The sequence below is a fragment of the Buteo buteo genome, chromosome 21, assembly GCF_964188355.1.
Source record: "Buteo buteo chromosome 21, bButBut1.hap1.1, whole genome shotgun sequence".
In the NCBI taxonomy this organism is placed as follows: Eukaryota; Metazoa; Chordata; class Aves; order Accipitriformes; family Accipitridae; genus Buteo; species Buteo buteo.
The window spans coordinates 18,527,232-18,544,378 of record NC_134191.1 but is presented as its reverse complement, the minus strand read 5'-3'; positions in this window follow the sequence as shown (position 1 = coordinate 18,544,378).

Sequence of the window (17,147 nt, the reverse complement as noted above, 5' to 3'; positions counted from 1 at the left end):
GAGAACAGCCGCTAAAACATTCCCCTCGTTCAGTACCATACACTGGGGGGCTTTTTTTAACGAGGGCAGAGACTGGCAGGTATGTCAGACGTCCTCCACTCACCCAACGGTATGGCGCAGGATGGGACCCCCCGTGTGCGTCACCCCCCTGGGGCAACCCAGCAGAGCTCAGAGCAGCCAGTCTCCTGTGGCTCCACTGCGGGAGGTCTCACCGGGCAGCAGCAAGCTGTCCTTTGGCTCAGAGAAGCTCAGCTCACCCTTTGGCATGACCAACAAGGCCACCGTGCCCCACGAGGGGTCATGCCAGCACTGGGCAATGGCGCTTGCCATGGGAGGGCAGCCACCTCCATCCCTGCTGTGTGAAAAGGGGGTTGGTTGGCAATTTTAGCCAGCACTTTGGGTGTTTTGCTGGAGATGCTCTTTAAAAGTGAAACCTTTCGCTTGCTGGGCTTTCTGCAGTGCCTTCTACAATGGGCCGTCACTGCTGTGCTGTAATAGAAATAAATAGTATTACACATGACTCACTGGTTGTACTTGTGAAACATGAGGAAAGAAGGTAACAGCCAAACCTGTTTAAACACATTGGCCTGCCTGATATTTTTAAGAAAACAACAGCAATGCTGTGCCCATTGGAGCCTTCTCAGATAAATGCTAAACGTGCCATTGAAAATATCATCTCTTCAGATTCTGTTCAGATTTAATCATCCTCCATTCACCCTTTCCAAAAATAAAATGAAAAAAAAAAAAAAAAGGAAAAAAGAAATCTTTCTGGCTGAAACATTTGGTTCTTGCTCAAGAATCTGGTCTGAATTTTATAAAGGTTTCCTGGAAGCGGAGATCAAGGGGCTGGTTTGGGGCTCAGAAAAAGCCCTCTGGCAGTATGAAGAAGAGAAAACTGCCAGGGACCGAGACTGATACTTTGTCATTTGCTTATTGGGAACACTGCACAGGACTGTTCCTGATAATTAAAATCAGCGGTGACCAAAGCTCATTTGCAGAGATTGGGCTTTAGCCAAGCATTTGTGTGTGGATGAGGAAATGAGATCATAAAAGTCACGATCGGCCTCCAAGCTTGGGGTGTGTAATTGCCTCTCACACCTTGCTTCCTAGCCCCTCCAAATACCACCTTTCCTAATAAAAGTGGGAGCGGGGCTCCTTACCTCTATTTTGAGCTGGCAGACCATGGAATGGGACCAAGAAAATCCCTGCACTGGGATTGTCCCCAGTACAAGCGGATTAAAACCTCTCTGCGGTTGGCCCCCATCCAGCTGGACGTGGCTTCTGTATTTATGACTTTTATGTGCAACATTTCTCCTCAGGTAAAAATCTGTGCCACCGTGAGCTTAGCTAAAGCGCATATTGAGATCCATAGCATTAGCCAGAGCAAGGACTTGCTTTATAGTTCAGGGAAGGGCAACCCTTCGCTGCTGAGCCACCCTGCTGACCACAAATCCAAAGGGATTTTCGAAACATCTCATGTCTGACACCCACCTCAGAGACAGGCTCCCCATGACCACCTCCAACACTGTGGGTGAACAACGGGCAGAGGCACTGACTGGTTTTCCCCCAAAAGCTGAACTTGCTATGCTCTTTTATCGATGAGGTGGGTAGGACTGGTGGGCTGATGTGAGCAATGCCACAGAATTGCTGCCTACTTAAATATATATATACATAGAGGGGAAAAAATACACAGTGCCTTCAGCAGATACTGTGATTTAAGTCACAATACGCCTACTGGCATGTCCACCTCCGTAAATTTACCATCACAAGTGTCCCAAAACAATGATACCACCGGGTTAGAGCAGTATAACCAAGTAGAATCACTCCTACCCCAGAGTAAGCAATGCATCCACAGGCTGGGGCTATCCCAAATACCAAGGTTTCATTACACCAGTGACGAAATTTTTGCTGGGAAGTTTCTGAGCCATGACCTAAGATGCCATGACTTTTTCTCCAGGACTAACACAGTGCCTGGCTGGTACCCTCAGCCATACCCAAATCTCTGCTGATAAAAGGTGTCCAACAGAAAGAACAGGAATGTCAAGCCAATGATTAAGACAACTCATCTCCTCTAATGGCATGTCTTCTCATTTGTTTTCTTCTCAAAGGACAGAATCAAAGCCTGGATTAACTAATTCCCTCCAGTCATACATCAACTAATTGCACTGGCTGTGTTTCCCCAGCTCACTCCATCCCTCTAACAGCCATTTACTGCTAACATGCCCTAAAAGTTGGCTTGTATGCAGGGAAAGGTCCCATTTCATTTCCTGAGGAAAGCAGCATCCTTTAGAGTAGCAATAGTTTACCATAGCTGCCTCACAGCCTGATCTCATGGCTTTTCCCCCAGAAAACGCAATGTTAAAGCAGAAAATCCAGCAACAAACATCCTGTCTGGATGCTCGGGATTGCACAAGGTCACGTTGTTTTCAAAGATGCAACATGTCCCCAAAATGGCATCCAGCAATAAGCATCGTGCAGCAGAGCAGTGGGGAGATGGGGAAATTTTTGAAATTTATAGTTATTTTATGTTGTCAAGATGTTCGGTGTGTTAGAGGTGACTTTCTAAAGGGCCATGGGAGTATAACCCATGCACTGACACATCACTATTGCAAAAGCCTGGATTTATGCAGGAAGGACCCTCCCTGGATGACCGTGAAAGCCCACCTGAGCCTCAACTGTTTTCAGGGCAATGAGAGGGTGACAGGGGGGACAGTTCCGCATCCTCTGCCTTCTGTGCGCCCTCGCTGGTAACATCCCACCCAGGACTGCACATCCTGCACCCAACGGGGCAAACACCCACTTGCATCCACAGCAGGTTGGGGATTCACAAGCGTGGGAGGAAGCAATAGGGGTGAGGGATGCAGTAATTATCCTACATCTGGGTTTCCACCTAGGACGGGCCACTTCTACCAGAAAAGCTGCAAATAGCACCAGGGCTACTCCATTCGAGAGGACTGTGCAGCGCAGGCCTTGCTGATGGATTAAGGGAGAAATCAAGATTCACGGCATGAACCACAGGAGTACTGCTAGGGCAGAGGCCAAGCACATTGGGAAAACAAGAGACAGTGGACGCAAGAAGGGAGGCGAATTAATCCCAACATGAAAGCGGTGTGTGGAGGAATTGGGCTGAAAAGAAAAGGATGGCACCGAGGTTTCCCATGGCAGAGAGGGAAGGGCAAGATGGAGGGGACGGACAGGAGAGCCTAGGCAAAGATTCAAACACAGCCCCACCGAGGAATGGCTACTGGAAACGCTCTGTCCTGAGGCATGACCTTTGGCGTTGGGACTATCTGCCCAAAGAAAAAGGGGAAAAAGTCTTCAGGAGGGGTGCTTCTAGCCTGGCAGCTGCCTTGGCCTACTTGCACCAAAGCCAGAGAGCAGTCGCCTGCTCCTTCTCCTCCAAAACACAGCAATGAAGAGAAAGGACCCAAGGCAAGAGACACTGGGAGACACAATAAGGAAAAAGCATGAAGGCACAGACAAAACAGTCCTTGTGCTTTATCTCCCAACTTCAGACTACCCTGCCAGAAGAAATACAGTTATCTCCTCCTCATCTTCTGCTCTGCCTCTCGTAGTTCTTGCGATATAGGGGTAAAGTCACCAGCACCGTTGAAGCTCCCCAATGTGGTCACTTCTCCCGAGCAGCCTCATAAAACCTTTTCTGGCCCTCCACAGAGCTCTGCCACCATCCTGGATCCCCACAACTACCCTCAGTGTGCCCCTTCCTTTGGCTCCATGACACAAGTGCCATGCTGTCATGCAAGACCCACCATGCTGCTGGCGTCCAGCCCATGCTTTACTGGTTCATTTTCATCTGCCTGACGCTTGGGCTGACTAGGGACTGTTTTTTTGTTGTTGTTCCTGGATTTTATTAAGTACAAAAAAGCCCTCCCCAGGTGTTTCTTGCGAATTCAGCCCGGACTGGGGCTCCCAGACCCCCTCATTCCCACTAATGAGAAATACAACAAGCAGGAGCATGCAGTGCTCCTCCAGCTTCATCTCCTCTCCCTCCCCATGGGCTCCCTCCTCGCTTTGGCCAGGCACATCACAGAGGTGAGTAAGGCTGTCTGGTTAGCACCTAGGGAACCCAATACATCCAATAAGCCCGCAGCTGAAACACAGCAGTTTCCTCCATCCTTACGTTAAATTGCTCTCCCTCAGCTCATCACAGCCTTAATCCCAGCCTGAGCCGGAGGAGACCCCCGAGATGAAGCAGAGCTGCAGGAAGCACTGCTGCTTTGCAGTGGGGTGTGAAAACAACTTCGTGTTCAACACCTCCAAAAAGCTGACAGCGTTTTACAGAGCTTTCGCTTTAACTAGAAATTAGATGAACTTCAGTTGCTTTATCCAAATGCCTCTGTGCACCAGTACATGGCAATGAGCAATGACAGGAGGATGGAAACAAACCACTTGTAGATTGCTCATACGTTTAGTGCCCGCAAAGGAGACAAGAGCATAAATTCTGCTTCTGCTGACTTGCTAAATAACCATGGGCCATATTGAGAAAGCAGACGTTTCATGAAATGAAGACAACTTTTCCAGGCATTTTACAAGATGACTGACCATGTGGGCCTTCTACATCCTCTGTTTCATTTGCTCCTCCTGTAATACATTAAAAGCTTCAGGCATTTCTTCAAATGACTGCCTTTTACTGTTATGGTCACTGCATGCAACCTGGCCTGACAAGCATTTATTCATGTGACTATGATGGAAAATGAAATTGTCTATGGGGAAGACCCTCGACATCCGTTTGCTCATGACATTCAGCAGCTGGTGAGAAGACCTGTTGGGGAAAGCCCGTGCCACTGGCTGAGGCTCTCTCAAAACCGTGGTGGAGCAGCTGAGGCTTGCATAAAACCTTGTGCAAGTTTCACTAAGTTTTTTTTTAAGTTTTAGGCTTTCTTAATGCCACCCAAAGCCACAGGCAGAAGATTAATGTTCCTGTCTTGCAATTCCTCCCTTGGCAGCAGCACTGACCAAACATGACTGCTGGGCAATCACAGGCTTTGGTTCATGGTGGGTGCTGTCGAACAAGGTCACCTTCAACATTACCTGCTCAACATTTGGGCACATTTAGCAGGTTCCTTGAGCACTGGAAAGCTGAAGGAGGTTATCATCACTTTCCTCAGTGAAATCCCACCAGCTGCAAGGACCCATCTACTACTTTCTGAAAAGATCTTCCAGGACAGGAATTATTCTTGAACAGGGAGCTCTGGGGAGCCAAGACTGTCTTTGTGTGACTGTGAATTACTTATTTTCCTCTGGGAAGTAACATCATTACAAGGAAAAGCAATGTTTCCTTGGGGCAAGGAGGGTGGGGGACACACTCAGGAGAAATGAAAGGTATCTCCAGTTCTGCTGGTATTTGTGAGGCTCATATTTAGCTCCTATGTAGGCTGTGCAGAAATGATGTGTCAGCTGGTGAGGGATCCTTGGGGGGTAAGTGCTGATCTCGGGGAAAGGGCTTGCAGACACCAGTTAGATAAATCTGACAGCCCCCTCAGTGACATGATGGAGAACTTCAACACTACTGAATGTGGGAAACCTTCCACTTCCGCACAGAAAAAGGGATGTTTTTGTGTCAATGGCAAGGATTGGCTTGGGGAATCTGAGGTCAACCCCTGCATATATCCTACTGTCTTCAACAGGAACAGATGAAAGCCGGCACCGAGTCCTTCAAAAGCCTCGCCTAAACACATGCTGATAGGATGCCCACTGGGAGGCAGTGGAGGTGGGACACATCTGGTGCCACGTGCTCCCCAGAAAGCAGTTATGCTTTCCATACCAGCATCCGTTCCCTGTGCTAACCCCAGGATAGCAGGCATCAGGGCAGGTCCAAAGTATAAAACTCAGGAGGTCTCACCAAGAACAGCAGGGCAGGTAACCCAGCTTTCTGAAAAGTCAAGCCGAGGATTAAGAAATTCTCATTACTGCTGTTTGCAGTCACATTTTTCAGAGCGTGACTCATTCAGGGTCACACGGTAAATACAGGAAAGAGCTAGAAATAGGTTGAGGTGCCCTGACCCTCAGGGCCAGGTGCTAACTACTCAACCATGTCTGTCAGATTGGGCAAGGAATGTGCAGAGCTCTGGAGTTATGACAAGGTTTCACAACCTTCCTGCTCAGAGCTTGGAAAAAGAAAGTGACATTAAAGATGATTAAAAAATTAAAATAAAAAAAAAGGAAGAGCACCCCTCCCAGCACTAGTGACAAGATTACCTGATGACAAAGCAGAAAGGTGCTAAAAAATAATCTACGCAGGTGGCTGCGTAGATTTAAGAGGGAAAAAAAGAGAAAAGAGGAAATGTAATTGAAAGAAGAGCCTCTCTCACACTAATGTCATTCTTGACATTTGGGCAAGTAATTTTAAAGACGACTAAAATAGTATTTACATACTTACAAAATCACTGGATTTTGAAGACAACTCTGTTAGATCATCTCCAGGGAACAGAAGAATGATGGGCTAATTAGCTGTGTTTGCCAAAAATCACTTTGCTTCTTTTTGTTATTATTTGCTACACGCTTCTCGCCTGGATTGGGACCTCTCTGTGCAAGATGCTCCGCAGACAGACCAAGCAATAGCTCTGGCCTCCAGATGTTTACTCCTAGCGAGTATTTGCACTGTGGTGGTTCTCTGAGGCCACAGCCAAGCACAGTAAAATCCCATCACGAAGGTGAGCTCACCTTCAACGAATGCCAGCTCTGCTCTGCTTAAGAGCTCTCTGTTCACTGGTCTTACCCAGCAAACACAGATTGTGCTTTACCCAACACCTATTTGCTGAGTTAATTACAAAAAACCAGAGAGCTGACCCAAAACTGCAGTGCAAATCAAACCTCGGTTCAAGACTAAGACAGGTCTTCTCATTATTTCTTGTTTTCACACATTGGCTGGTTTCCTACTTCTGCTCAGAAATAAAAATCAACACACAACAAGGCTAGTTTAGTGGGATAGGATCTGTGGGTTAAATGGATGGCTCTGAACATAGCTGGTGAAAATACACCAGTGGGCTGGTGAGGGCCACGTCTGCTCACTCCCAACTCCCTGCACCCAACGGTGTCCCATGACCCAAGAAACAAGCAGCTCTGCCTCAAAGCAAGTCCTTGGATGATGTCACTGATTTCACAGATTTCACTGCCAGGAAAGGGGCAGAAGGGAAGGAGGAAAGGGAGAGAAGTGAGAGAAGTGTTGGGCAGGATCAGGGAAGGACAAATAAAGAGCTTCTGTATGCCAGGTGAGTCTCACAGTTCTCCAAATAAATGGAGGGCATTCCCACCATTTATGCGTGATCATTTCACCTTCATCATCAAACTTCATTTCAGGTTCAAATCTTCCCAAAGCCAGTTGCCTGCAAACCTGCAATACTCACCATATGATTTATTCTGGAGAATCTGCCTTTGCAATATGCTATGTGCCTCCTTTGGCACTATGGAAATCCATAAATGACATGGATAAAGGAGCAGTAAGCTTTATGCTCGCTCTAAAGACAGCATAGGGAGAAATGACCAAGTGTAACCTTATTTTCAATACAGCCTAGTTCTCAAATCCACTGGGGAGGAGCTGCCAGATATTTTCCTGGTAAAGAAATATGACTAGCCTGAAGCCAAGTGTTGATTTAAGGCCGTATCTGTGTGGAGAGGTTATAAAGCTAAAGATGTGATTCTGGGGGAGCAGATGAATGAGTGATTCAGAACAAAAGACTGTGTTCAAAGTACTAATTGCAAATGAACCAATACTTGCACTAATGCTAGTAGAAAAACTTAAAAGATTCACAAAGAGTATCACGAATAAAAGTGCTGGGATAGCTTTCTGCCTCTTTGCAGATCATTTAAAAGCATTCAGGTACTTGAGAAAACGTCCAGAAGTTTCACAAGACCTCCTTAATTTTGAGCAAACACTTATTTCTCCAAAGATCTTTCCTAGAAGCCTGTTACTTATTAACTTTTTTTCTTGGTCCTTCAACTCTAGCTTTAAGGCTTTGATTCATGGAGCAGAAACAACGCTATGTGATCTCACCAGCTCCCCACCCTCCAAACTGCAGAAATTAACCATAATTAAACAACCCTTTGGGTGCAAATCCTCTCAACTGCTGAGAAAACGTTTACCAGAAACACAGCTGCAAAAACTGGGACCAGTTTGTGAACAAATGAGCATGTCTCACTGCAAGACCTTTGGGGGAAAAAAAGATCTTATAGCATGGAATAGAAAGCAACAACTTTTTAATGGCTTTGAGACCTTTTATGAATATCTATTGTAGAGGTATGAGCTACAACCAGATTATTGTGGGACATCCAGCTCATGGAAATCAGTGTAGCTGCTTCAGCTTCCATGGAGCGAGATAGATTTACACCAACCGGATATCGAGCACAGGCTTTTCAAATAAATCTTGCAAGATTTCACTGCTCTCAAGCATGCTGAATTTCAGTGATACCTTTCACAACAGGAAGAACATCCTAATGAGTATTAAACTGAACTAATAATCTCACATAAAATGTGCACACCAAAGGGTCCAGAGAAGTACATCACTCACACTAGCTTAGTTGCAATCACTAATAAAGGCTGCAGAATTGGACTCCAAACACAAATGAGAAACTGAAGGCTGGGGATGATCCAACATACTCTTAAAGTATGTTTCTACCATCAAGGTACAATCTATTCTCCTTCACTCAGTGGATGCACTTTCTGCTGGAAGAGGACAGGCTAGGGAGGAGCAGAGTGCCGAGAGCCAATTTGAACACTTGGGATTAAGGGACAAAACAGCAGCTCCTAAACCAGGAAATTCCAAGCTGGATTTTCCTAAAACCTTGAGAGCATAAAAATGCCCAGTACCCACTGGGATGGTCTGGCATCTGGCACATCTATGTTCAGGTCTTCTTGGCTCCCCTAAAAGCCCTAGTCTTTGTCAGATGATGTGTTTTTGAATCTTAATCCACAGAGCCTCTCCTAGTCCAGCCATGCTTGAGCATTGGTTCACTCAGGCCGGGAGGAAGGGTCTTTCTCTCATACACATCCCAGACACTTCCCACATTTCCGCTGTCTACACCACACTGCAGAGAGCTTTCCCAGGGAACTGTGGGCTCAAGGAAAGGGAAACCAAGCAAACAAAAAAACCTTTGATCATTTTATTAGGGTACAACCTACAGTATTTCCTTATGCCAAAATCGGGACAGGAAATACAGACGTGACTTCTGTGAGTCCTCTCCCTACGTTATCATTTGAAAGGACAGGAACTTTGTGTCGTAGCTAGCTAAAGATGTACACGGCTTGCTAAGCTCTTTTCTGCAAGATATAAACAAACCGGCAGCCAAGAAGATTCTCTCTCTGGGTTGTTTATATGCTTTTCCTTTGACCTGGTCACCTCTTTCCTGCACAACTGCTTGCTGTGGGAATGTATTCTCAAGTGCTCCTCTCCCACTTTCTATACGTTTGACTCTCTTGCCTGAAAGAACCAAGACCTCTTGCTCTCCCCTGATGTTGCTCTCAACAAAAAATGGTGAGAAACCCACATCTGACACTCTCACCTCTTTAGTTCATAGCACAAAGATGTGCCACACATATGTAACGTACCTCAAGTACCCTTCAGATGCTGTATGTACCTCCGGGATGCCCTTTGAGCTGCCATTTCTGGCTACGGCCCCCTCATAGATGTTAGGAGAAGAGTGAGGGCTGTGCATGGATTGTTGTTCCTGCTCTCCCTGCTCCCCTCTCCTCTTCACATCCCACAAGACAGTAATAAGTTTTTAACATGAGAACTGCAGGCAACAGTGAGGGAACAGACTGAGGCTGTGCCTCTCCCCAGTGCTGGTTTCAGCAAACCCCACCAAACCGCACACACAAGCGATGGCTGAAACGTTAAGTGCCAAGGTGCAATCAAGTGGTGGGTGTTTGGGATTCAGCTTAGCACCAGTAAGTGAAAATCAAGGCCTGTGCAGATTCAGTTACAAATGGAAGCAAAAGCTTTGAAAGTTCATAAAAAGCTAAAAAAGAGCCCACAGTTTGCTTATTTCAATGACAGGTGAGCACAGGGTTTTATTTAGCTGCCCGTTCCCTGGATGGGTCTGAAGCAGGTCTGCACTGGCAAGCCCCCCTGAGCCTGGTGGGTGCATACCAAGACCAGCCAGGTTAGGAGGACAGTTTCATCCCAATCTTTTTTGAAAGGCCCTCTTCTGTCTTAGTTTCTCATGCTCCCATCACTCCCAGCCTGGAGAGGGCATGGCTGCAAACAACGGGGCTGTCAGTGGGTCAAGCGCCTAATTACCTTGGCGAGACTAAAGCAGACAGACAAAGGAAGAGACTCCACAAAGGCAGAGATGTTGCACATGCAACAAAGAAATGTTGCCTTCCCAGCAGGAAATACAAGGTTTGGTCTCCAATTGCCCTTGTAGAGAGGGACACGGCTCCATGGAGATGCCCCCAGGGCAACGTGGGACAGCCCTGGTGACAGACAGAAAGTGGCACTTGTGTCTGTGGTGCCAGACCAGACACAGTATGGAAAGGGCTTGTGGCTCTGCTGCCCAGGGTGCTTCCCCTCCTGCTCATCTTGTGCCCATCCTCTGGTCCCTCAGTGCCACCAGAAAGAATAGGTCCCCCAAAGGGATGTCCCTTTTGCACCTCCCCAAGCTCTGAGAAACAGGAGCCTACGTGGAAGCCAGCCCTGTCCTCCAGCTTGCAGCCTGGGAGACCAGGCAGATCCAGACCCTGGGTTTCAAATCCCCTAATAGTCAGGCAAGTCTGTACCAAGGGGTTGGAAACTTCCCGCTCTGGGAGGCTGTTTGACCCCACCATCGCTGTGATGGCAGGTGAAGGGTCCAACCTGTCCATTGGTCCAGGCTGCCCCATGAGCCCTGCCGCAACGCACATGCGAGGACAAAGCCGATGGACTTTTTATTTCACAAGTGATTAACTGGGCAGCCTTCCCTGAGCCTCTTCTGTTGCTTCCTGGGCACATCCCTGAAATTAACCTCAGAGCTAATGAAGCCAATTATCAACGGCAGACATGGTCTCCCTCTAATTATTTTCCCTGGAAAGGTCACCCAGAGCAGCACATTGTGAAACCCAGCTAATTGTATTGTCTGCTCACAGCGTGGAGCCGGCTCCTGCAGGGCTCCGCTGGGCTCAGGGGGAGGCTCATGTGCCATCACCCAACAATTGGAGCCTCCAGCTGGGGGAAAAAGCAGCTGTAAGAGAGGAACCCACTGCCAAAGCCTCCTTGCCACCAACATCGCTTACAGATCCAGGCTCTGACTGCTGGCTTATCCCACTCCTTTCAGATGTGGCCAGCCAGCCAGCCCAGCAGTCAAGGCAGAAGATTAGATGAACGTGCCCAAGCTATCTGGGTGTCAGAAGAAAGCAGCTGGATGCTTCTCTTCGGAAATTGGTTGGTTTTTTTGGTGGTGGGTTTTTGTTTTGGTTTGGTTTGTTTTAAGAAAAGCATGGGAGGGAGAATTTTGGTTGGAAAAATCTGAGCTCACAGCCTAGCTCTGGACACAGAGAGGGATGCAGTTGGTAGTATCAGCTATAGAACAGCACAGTGAGGATGCTGCTCCATTTCTAAATTAACAACAGGGTAGGGGTAGGAGCGGAAATCCTGGTACGTTTGAAAATTCTATAGAAAAAACATGGTCAGACCAAACCAAAGGAACAGCACGGAGCAGGACAAGAACAGCACACTTTGCGCCGTTTCTGTTTGGACAAAACATTTCTGATAGCAACAACCAGTGATGTTCCTGAAGAGTTCATGCAGGTACAGAGCCTCCACTCTGCAAATTTTATAATGGACCTGCCCTGTTTCATCTCCGTGATTACCAAAGCATCCCTGAGAAGCTATAGCACATTTGCTCTCACCACCCCACAGAGCAGCTCAGAGAAGGGGAAAGGGCATCACCTTCTCATATTTTCATACAATAAAAGTATAGTGCAACATATTGTGCCCTGTCTTCACCACCTGCATCCAACAGAAAATACAGCTTCAGTGCAAGACCCCGATTTCTTTGATCCTTTGATCAGAGCTCACCACACCCCACTTTCCCCTATAAGGCAAGGTTTAGGAAGAAAGTAAAAATTCCTGAAGCAGCACTTCTCAAATCCTGTCTTTGTCATATTTATGCCTACAAATGGATGCCATTTGAGAATTTGAATGGGAAGTAATACTGTAACTGCTTGTCATGTAACCAAGCTGAATCTCGAGGTTTGCTGCCCCAACTCCCGAAGTGCAGTGGGATCTTTGGTATTTCTGATAGGCTTTCCTGAGCCCATCAGCACCACCATAATCAGGTTGCTGTGAGACTCTGGTTTGTTTTTAAACACACAAACAAAACTTATCTGCTGAGTAAAGAAGTTGCAATGTCCACCCCTCCAGCAGGAAAATCCAGGATGGATATCCAGCTGCTACCTGGGCGCCGAAGCTTTCTTTTATCAGAGGTTGCTCTGGAGGGAGAACGTGTTAAATCAAAGGTAGTTAAAAGATACATGATCCATCAAAAGCAAGCTCCAGGTGGTGCATTTTTGGCATAAGCAGCAAGGGGATCCAAGCAGCCGGGTGTTAGACGAGCTGTGCGGACTCGGCCCCTCTCCTCTCCCCACTGTGGCTTGGGGCGCAGTGTGCCTGTGCCCTGATGCGACACAGCCTGTAATCACATTCACATGTCAGGTCACACCAGGCGGGAGATGATGCGTGTGACCACATTAAAGAAGGGAATTTTTTCCTTTGAGATTTCTTTGTTGACTTTAATAAAGGCTCCCTCTGGGCTTTCATGCTTCAAAGGAAAAGGGGAGAGGGACCATCTTCACACATCCTAATTAACAACGTTTAATAATTGTTCTTGCATGTTGCTTTGGTTCTGCATCTTTCGCACAGCTCAAAGGAAGTAAGATGTTTCTGAAAGGGCTTAGAGAACATCAGTGTCCTCCAGCCTCAATAAACCTCAGAAAGCCACGGTGCAGGAGTGGATATGCCAAAATACTCACATGTAATCCTCTACAGATGTGGCACTGACAGAGGCACACACGGGGGCATGGGTAACCAGGTACCATCTTCTGCAGAGTTTCTTTCTTAGGTTGGAGGATGAAATTATTCTGGTGGCCTCTCCTCTGTCCTATAAGAGGACAGAGCTGAGCAGCTGCCCTGAGGCTTACGTTGCTCTGTTTAAAGAACCCTTTGGGAGGTTAGCAAGGGAGCACAGCAGTCAGTGTGCTAGCAACCCATGTCCCCATCACCTCTGAGGTGCCTGGCATTGTAAAAGCAGAATCTCAGCACCTCCATGGAATCAGGATCCTGTATCCTATAGTGCAGCCCAGGAGGGACCAGGGAATGCCAGGACCTTACGGGAAGCCAGTGCAAAATAGGTCAGTCGTACACTTGTTATTTTTAAATGACACTTGGAACTCCAGCTTTCACTAAGAAACAATTTCTCCCAACTGTGTGGCCACTGAAAACAAAAATACATATTTTTCCATCTGCATTTGTAAAGATAGTGCAACTCTCTGGGACTGAAGCCCTGTCTTTGGCGTTCCTGATGAAGACCTGCTGTCAGTGCAGAATGCAGACCGCACATACATACCACCTGCACACCAGAGCTCCCACCGGCTCGCACCACTTCTCCCTTCAAGGCAAGATACAGACTTAATACACACTAGGTCCTACTGATTGTAGCATCGATTTCTCTTACCCATACAAGTTTGGGGTCTTGTACCTGCGATAGGCACCACAGGCTTCCCCTAAATTACCTGTTCAAAATCTAGATAACTTTTAAAGAGTGAGTTCTGAACACAGAGAGAAGAGGACTTTTGGAAACCCATCAGGGACTTTTCAGTTATTTGCCAAACTTTATGACACTCCACTCCCATGCAGGCTACAGTGTTCATATAGGCACACATCCTCGTACCAATACCTTCATCCTCGTAGCAATACAGTACCTTCATCCTTGTAACAATATCCTCTCAAGAGTCTGACGGTCAGGAACTCCCACATCCATTTTGTGTAAGGGCAAAGCCAAGTGCACGAGCTTCCCATACAACATGAGCAGGATTACCTGGGCAGTTTGTCACTATGCTATGTCTGTAAGTCATGTCCCGATACCTGAACCACAAAACTGTGCTTCTTCCCCCTTGAAAACAACCATGGAAAACTCTTGAGCTAACTACAGATAAGAACTCACCCCTTTCAGTGTGCTCAGCTGGAAGAACCAGGGCTCTGTAGTGCATCAAGAGTCACACCTGGTTTTCCTGCCCTTCCCTGCAATGGTCCACGTGAGTGGTTCCCATCACCACTCAGTGGTGGGAAGGTGGTGCTGGCACTTCACTTTGCAAGACAGTCTGTGCAGGGCAGCTTAGAGCCCATCCTGAGTGGGCTTCTTTAAAGCCCTCCTATAAGCCCCCAGTCTTCCTTTGCCTGGAAACACTATGATGCGTATTTGAGCTACAGCCAAGAACACAAGAGGTCCCAATGCCATTCACAAAATATTTAGGGCAGAAAAGGATTGCAGTCCACTGAAATTTTTAAGGCCAGCTTAGGCACCATTTCTGTGTCTGGCCTATAAAGAAGGTAAGTAAGAGTCCTCGCTGACACCGTGAGCAGAAACAGGACTGGCAAAGTTTTCCGAGGGCTCCAGGCCTGAGTAGCAAAGCATGAGCATTGATGGTATGGTATGCAGAAGATAGAGAGAACCTGCCATGAACACACTGGGTTTAAGCTCATGCCCATTATGGCCTTGGGTAAACTAATGCTACATTTGTTAACATGAAATGCAGGAGTCTATAGGAACCACATGTTTTCCATCCATTCCATGTGCTCCATCAGCTTGATGGAGTTAGATGATGCAGACAGACAGTCTGAGATCTGGGTTAAATAAGTTGAACTGCTTTATTTTTCTCTTGGCATTGCAGTATGTGCAAGAAATTCTCACAGGGTGGAACATCTGGAGCGCATTATTCATTAAGAGTGAAAGATGCTGTTGTGTTTGTGGAGGAACCAAGCACGCTTCTTGCAAGCATCTGACACAAACCAGAGTGACAATTAATGGCATGGCAGCTTTCTTTAAAGGATATTAGTTCTGCCTCATGTTAAATAAAACCTTTGTCAGCTTAGCTGACAGCACAGGTTTCTGAGAAGGCACTTCTCTAGCCCAGCAAGAGACATGAAAGAGAGCTTTTAAGTAGCACACTAGCATTTGTACGCGCAGCAATGGGAATTCCTACATACAGTAGCAAGATGTAACTCGTCAGATTGAGAGCATGGTAGGAATTGACACTATGAATTCTATCTACACATAGATAATATTTTTCACCCAACAGCTTACTCATAAAACTAATGCAGAAATACAGCGTGGGTCAGCCAGAAATCTGTGGATTTGAGTCAAAACCTGATGAGCTGAAGCAGCAAACAAAAGGGTTTTCTATTCTTTAGTGGCCAGTGGCTCAGGCTCTTGCACAGAATGTGGGAGCCCTGGATTGGGTCCCATGTTTCCTTGAGGGACCTTTAGCTCAGCTCTCCTGGCTCCTGTATCCTAGCCCAGTTTTTCAGACAGTTTTTGCTCTAGCTAGGACACCGCATCCTCCAACAACCAACATGACACTGGTCTGTATCCTGTGTGCAGGGTGTTTCTTTCCTGTAAGAACTCACCATGGAAAGCTAGGTGAAAAGGTGGACACAGAACTGGAAAGATAATCAAGACTACCTCCTTGGAGGACACATGGCAACAACATGAGTCATGAGAGGCTGCACCTAGCAAGTGTTGCAAGAGAATAGGGGAACTTGAGGGATGACCCAAGGGAAGCATAAAATACAGATGAGACCAAAAGATGACTGAGGCATGACAGCCAGGCGATGGTCCTCCTCGTGATGATGTCATCACACAACTAACAACACGAGGTCACTCGGAAGAAGAGAAGGGAAGACAGGGAACCTGAACTGCAAGGTCAGTGGAGAAAAAGGACTTCCAAAGACAAAGCAAAGATCCTTCTTGTGCTTTTTCTTGATGATACCAGTGTCTTGTACTTCCCAGAGAGAAATCCTGAATCAGAACCTTTCCAAACTACAGGTTTCTGTTAAAGCATATATGTGCAGGTGTCTCTCAGTATACATTTGCCACATTATACCAATGTCAAAACCACCATGTCAGCAATATGCCTTTGTTTTCCTTTTCTAAGTATGATAAATTCAAGTAATTTGCTCTTACCCACTCTTCCAGAAATGAGAAAATAGCTTCTAATAAGACACAGAACAATCTTATGTCAAAAAGCCTACTCCTTTTACCATGCTAACAGAAGAGCTACTTCAAGTTCAGACAGAATGAAAAAATAAATATGAGTCTTCAGACCATAATGGCAGAGAAGTGCTTCCACTCTATGTGTACATCCATTATTTCCTTCTATTTAAATCCATGACTAATTACCCTTGGAAGCAAAATAGCTAGCATCCAGTTGAGTACAGGCATCCCTTTTAATGTAATCAAGAACTCATCTAGCTTGAAAATTATGGCAATTATCAATGAAGTGGAGGGTTGTATGGACCTAAGCCCTGTGGCAGAAAGTGCAGTGCATCACGGGAAGGTGACTTCCAGAGAGGGGGAAGGCGAGTGTCCAGATCATGGACAAAAATGCACAACTTGTGATACAACTTTAAAGAGGCACTCATGAGTAGTCAGGAGGACGTGGAGATTAGTATTTGCCCCAGCCTCAAAAGTCCCCTCTCCAATTTTCAGTAAAAATTAAATATTTGGAGTGGAAATTTTTTTTTTTTTGTGGAAATCATATTTTTCCTTCAGAAGGTAAACTAGGTATAAAACTCAAAGCCACCATCATTAAAAATTCTTTGGGATTATTTTTTCCTGCACTGATGTCTTCTGAATCAATTCTTCCTGCTTCTCAACACAACCTGGCTCATCACAAGATCTTTAAGCTGACCCCTGGAGTTCAAACTGATTCTTATGTGGAGCTTTGTACACCCATACACACGGAGAAAGGCACATTGAGGAGACCACATACACACTGTAGCAGCTTTCTCAAGGGTTTCCCCCCTCTATGACAATTACAGCTGTCACACCACCTCACAACATTTCTTTGCCTGCTCTTGAATCCAGCTGACAAGCCATGTGCCCAGCAAAGTGCAGGGGAGCAGCCAGAGTATTGCTTTAGGCAATATTTCAAGATA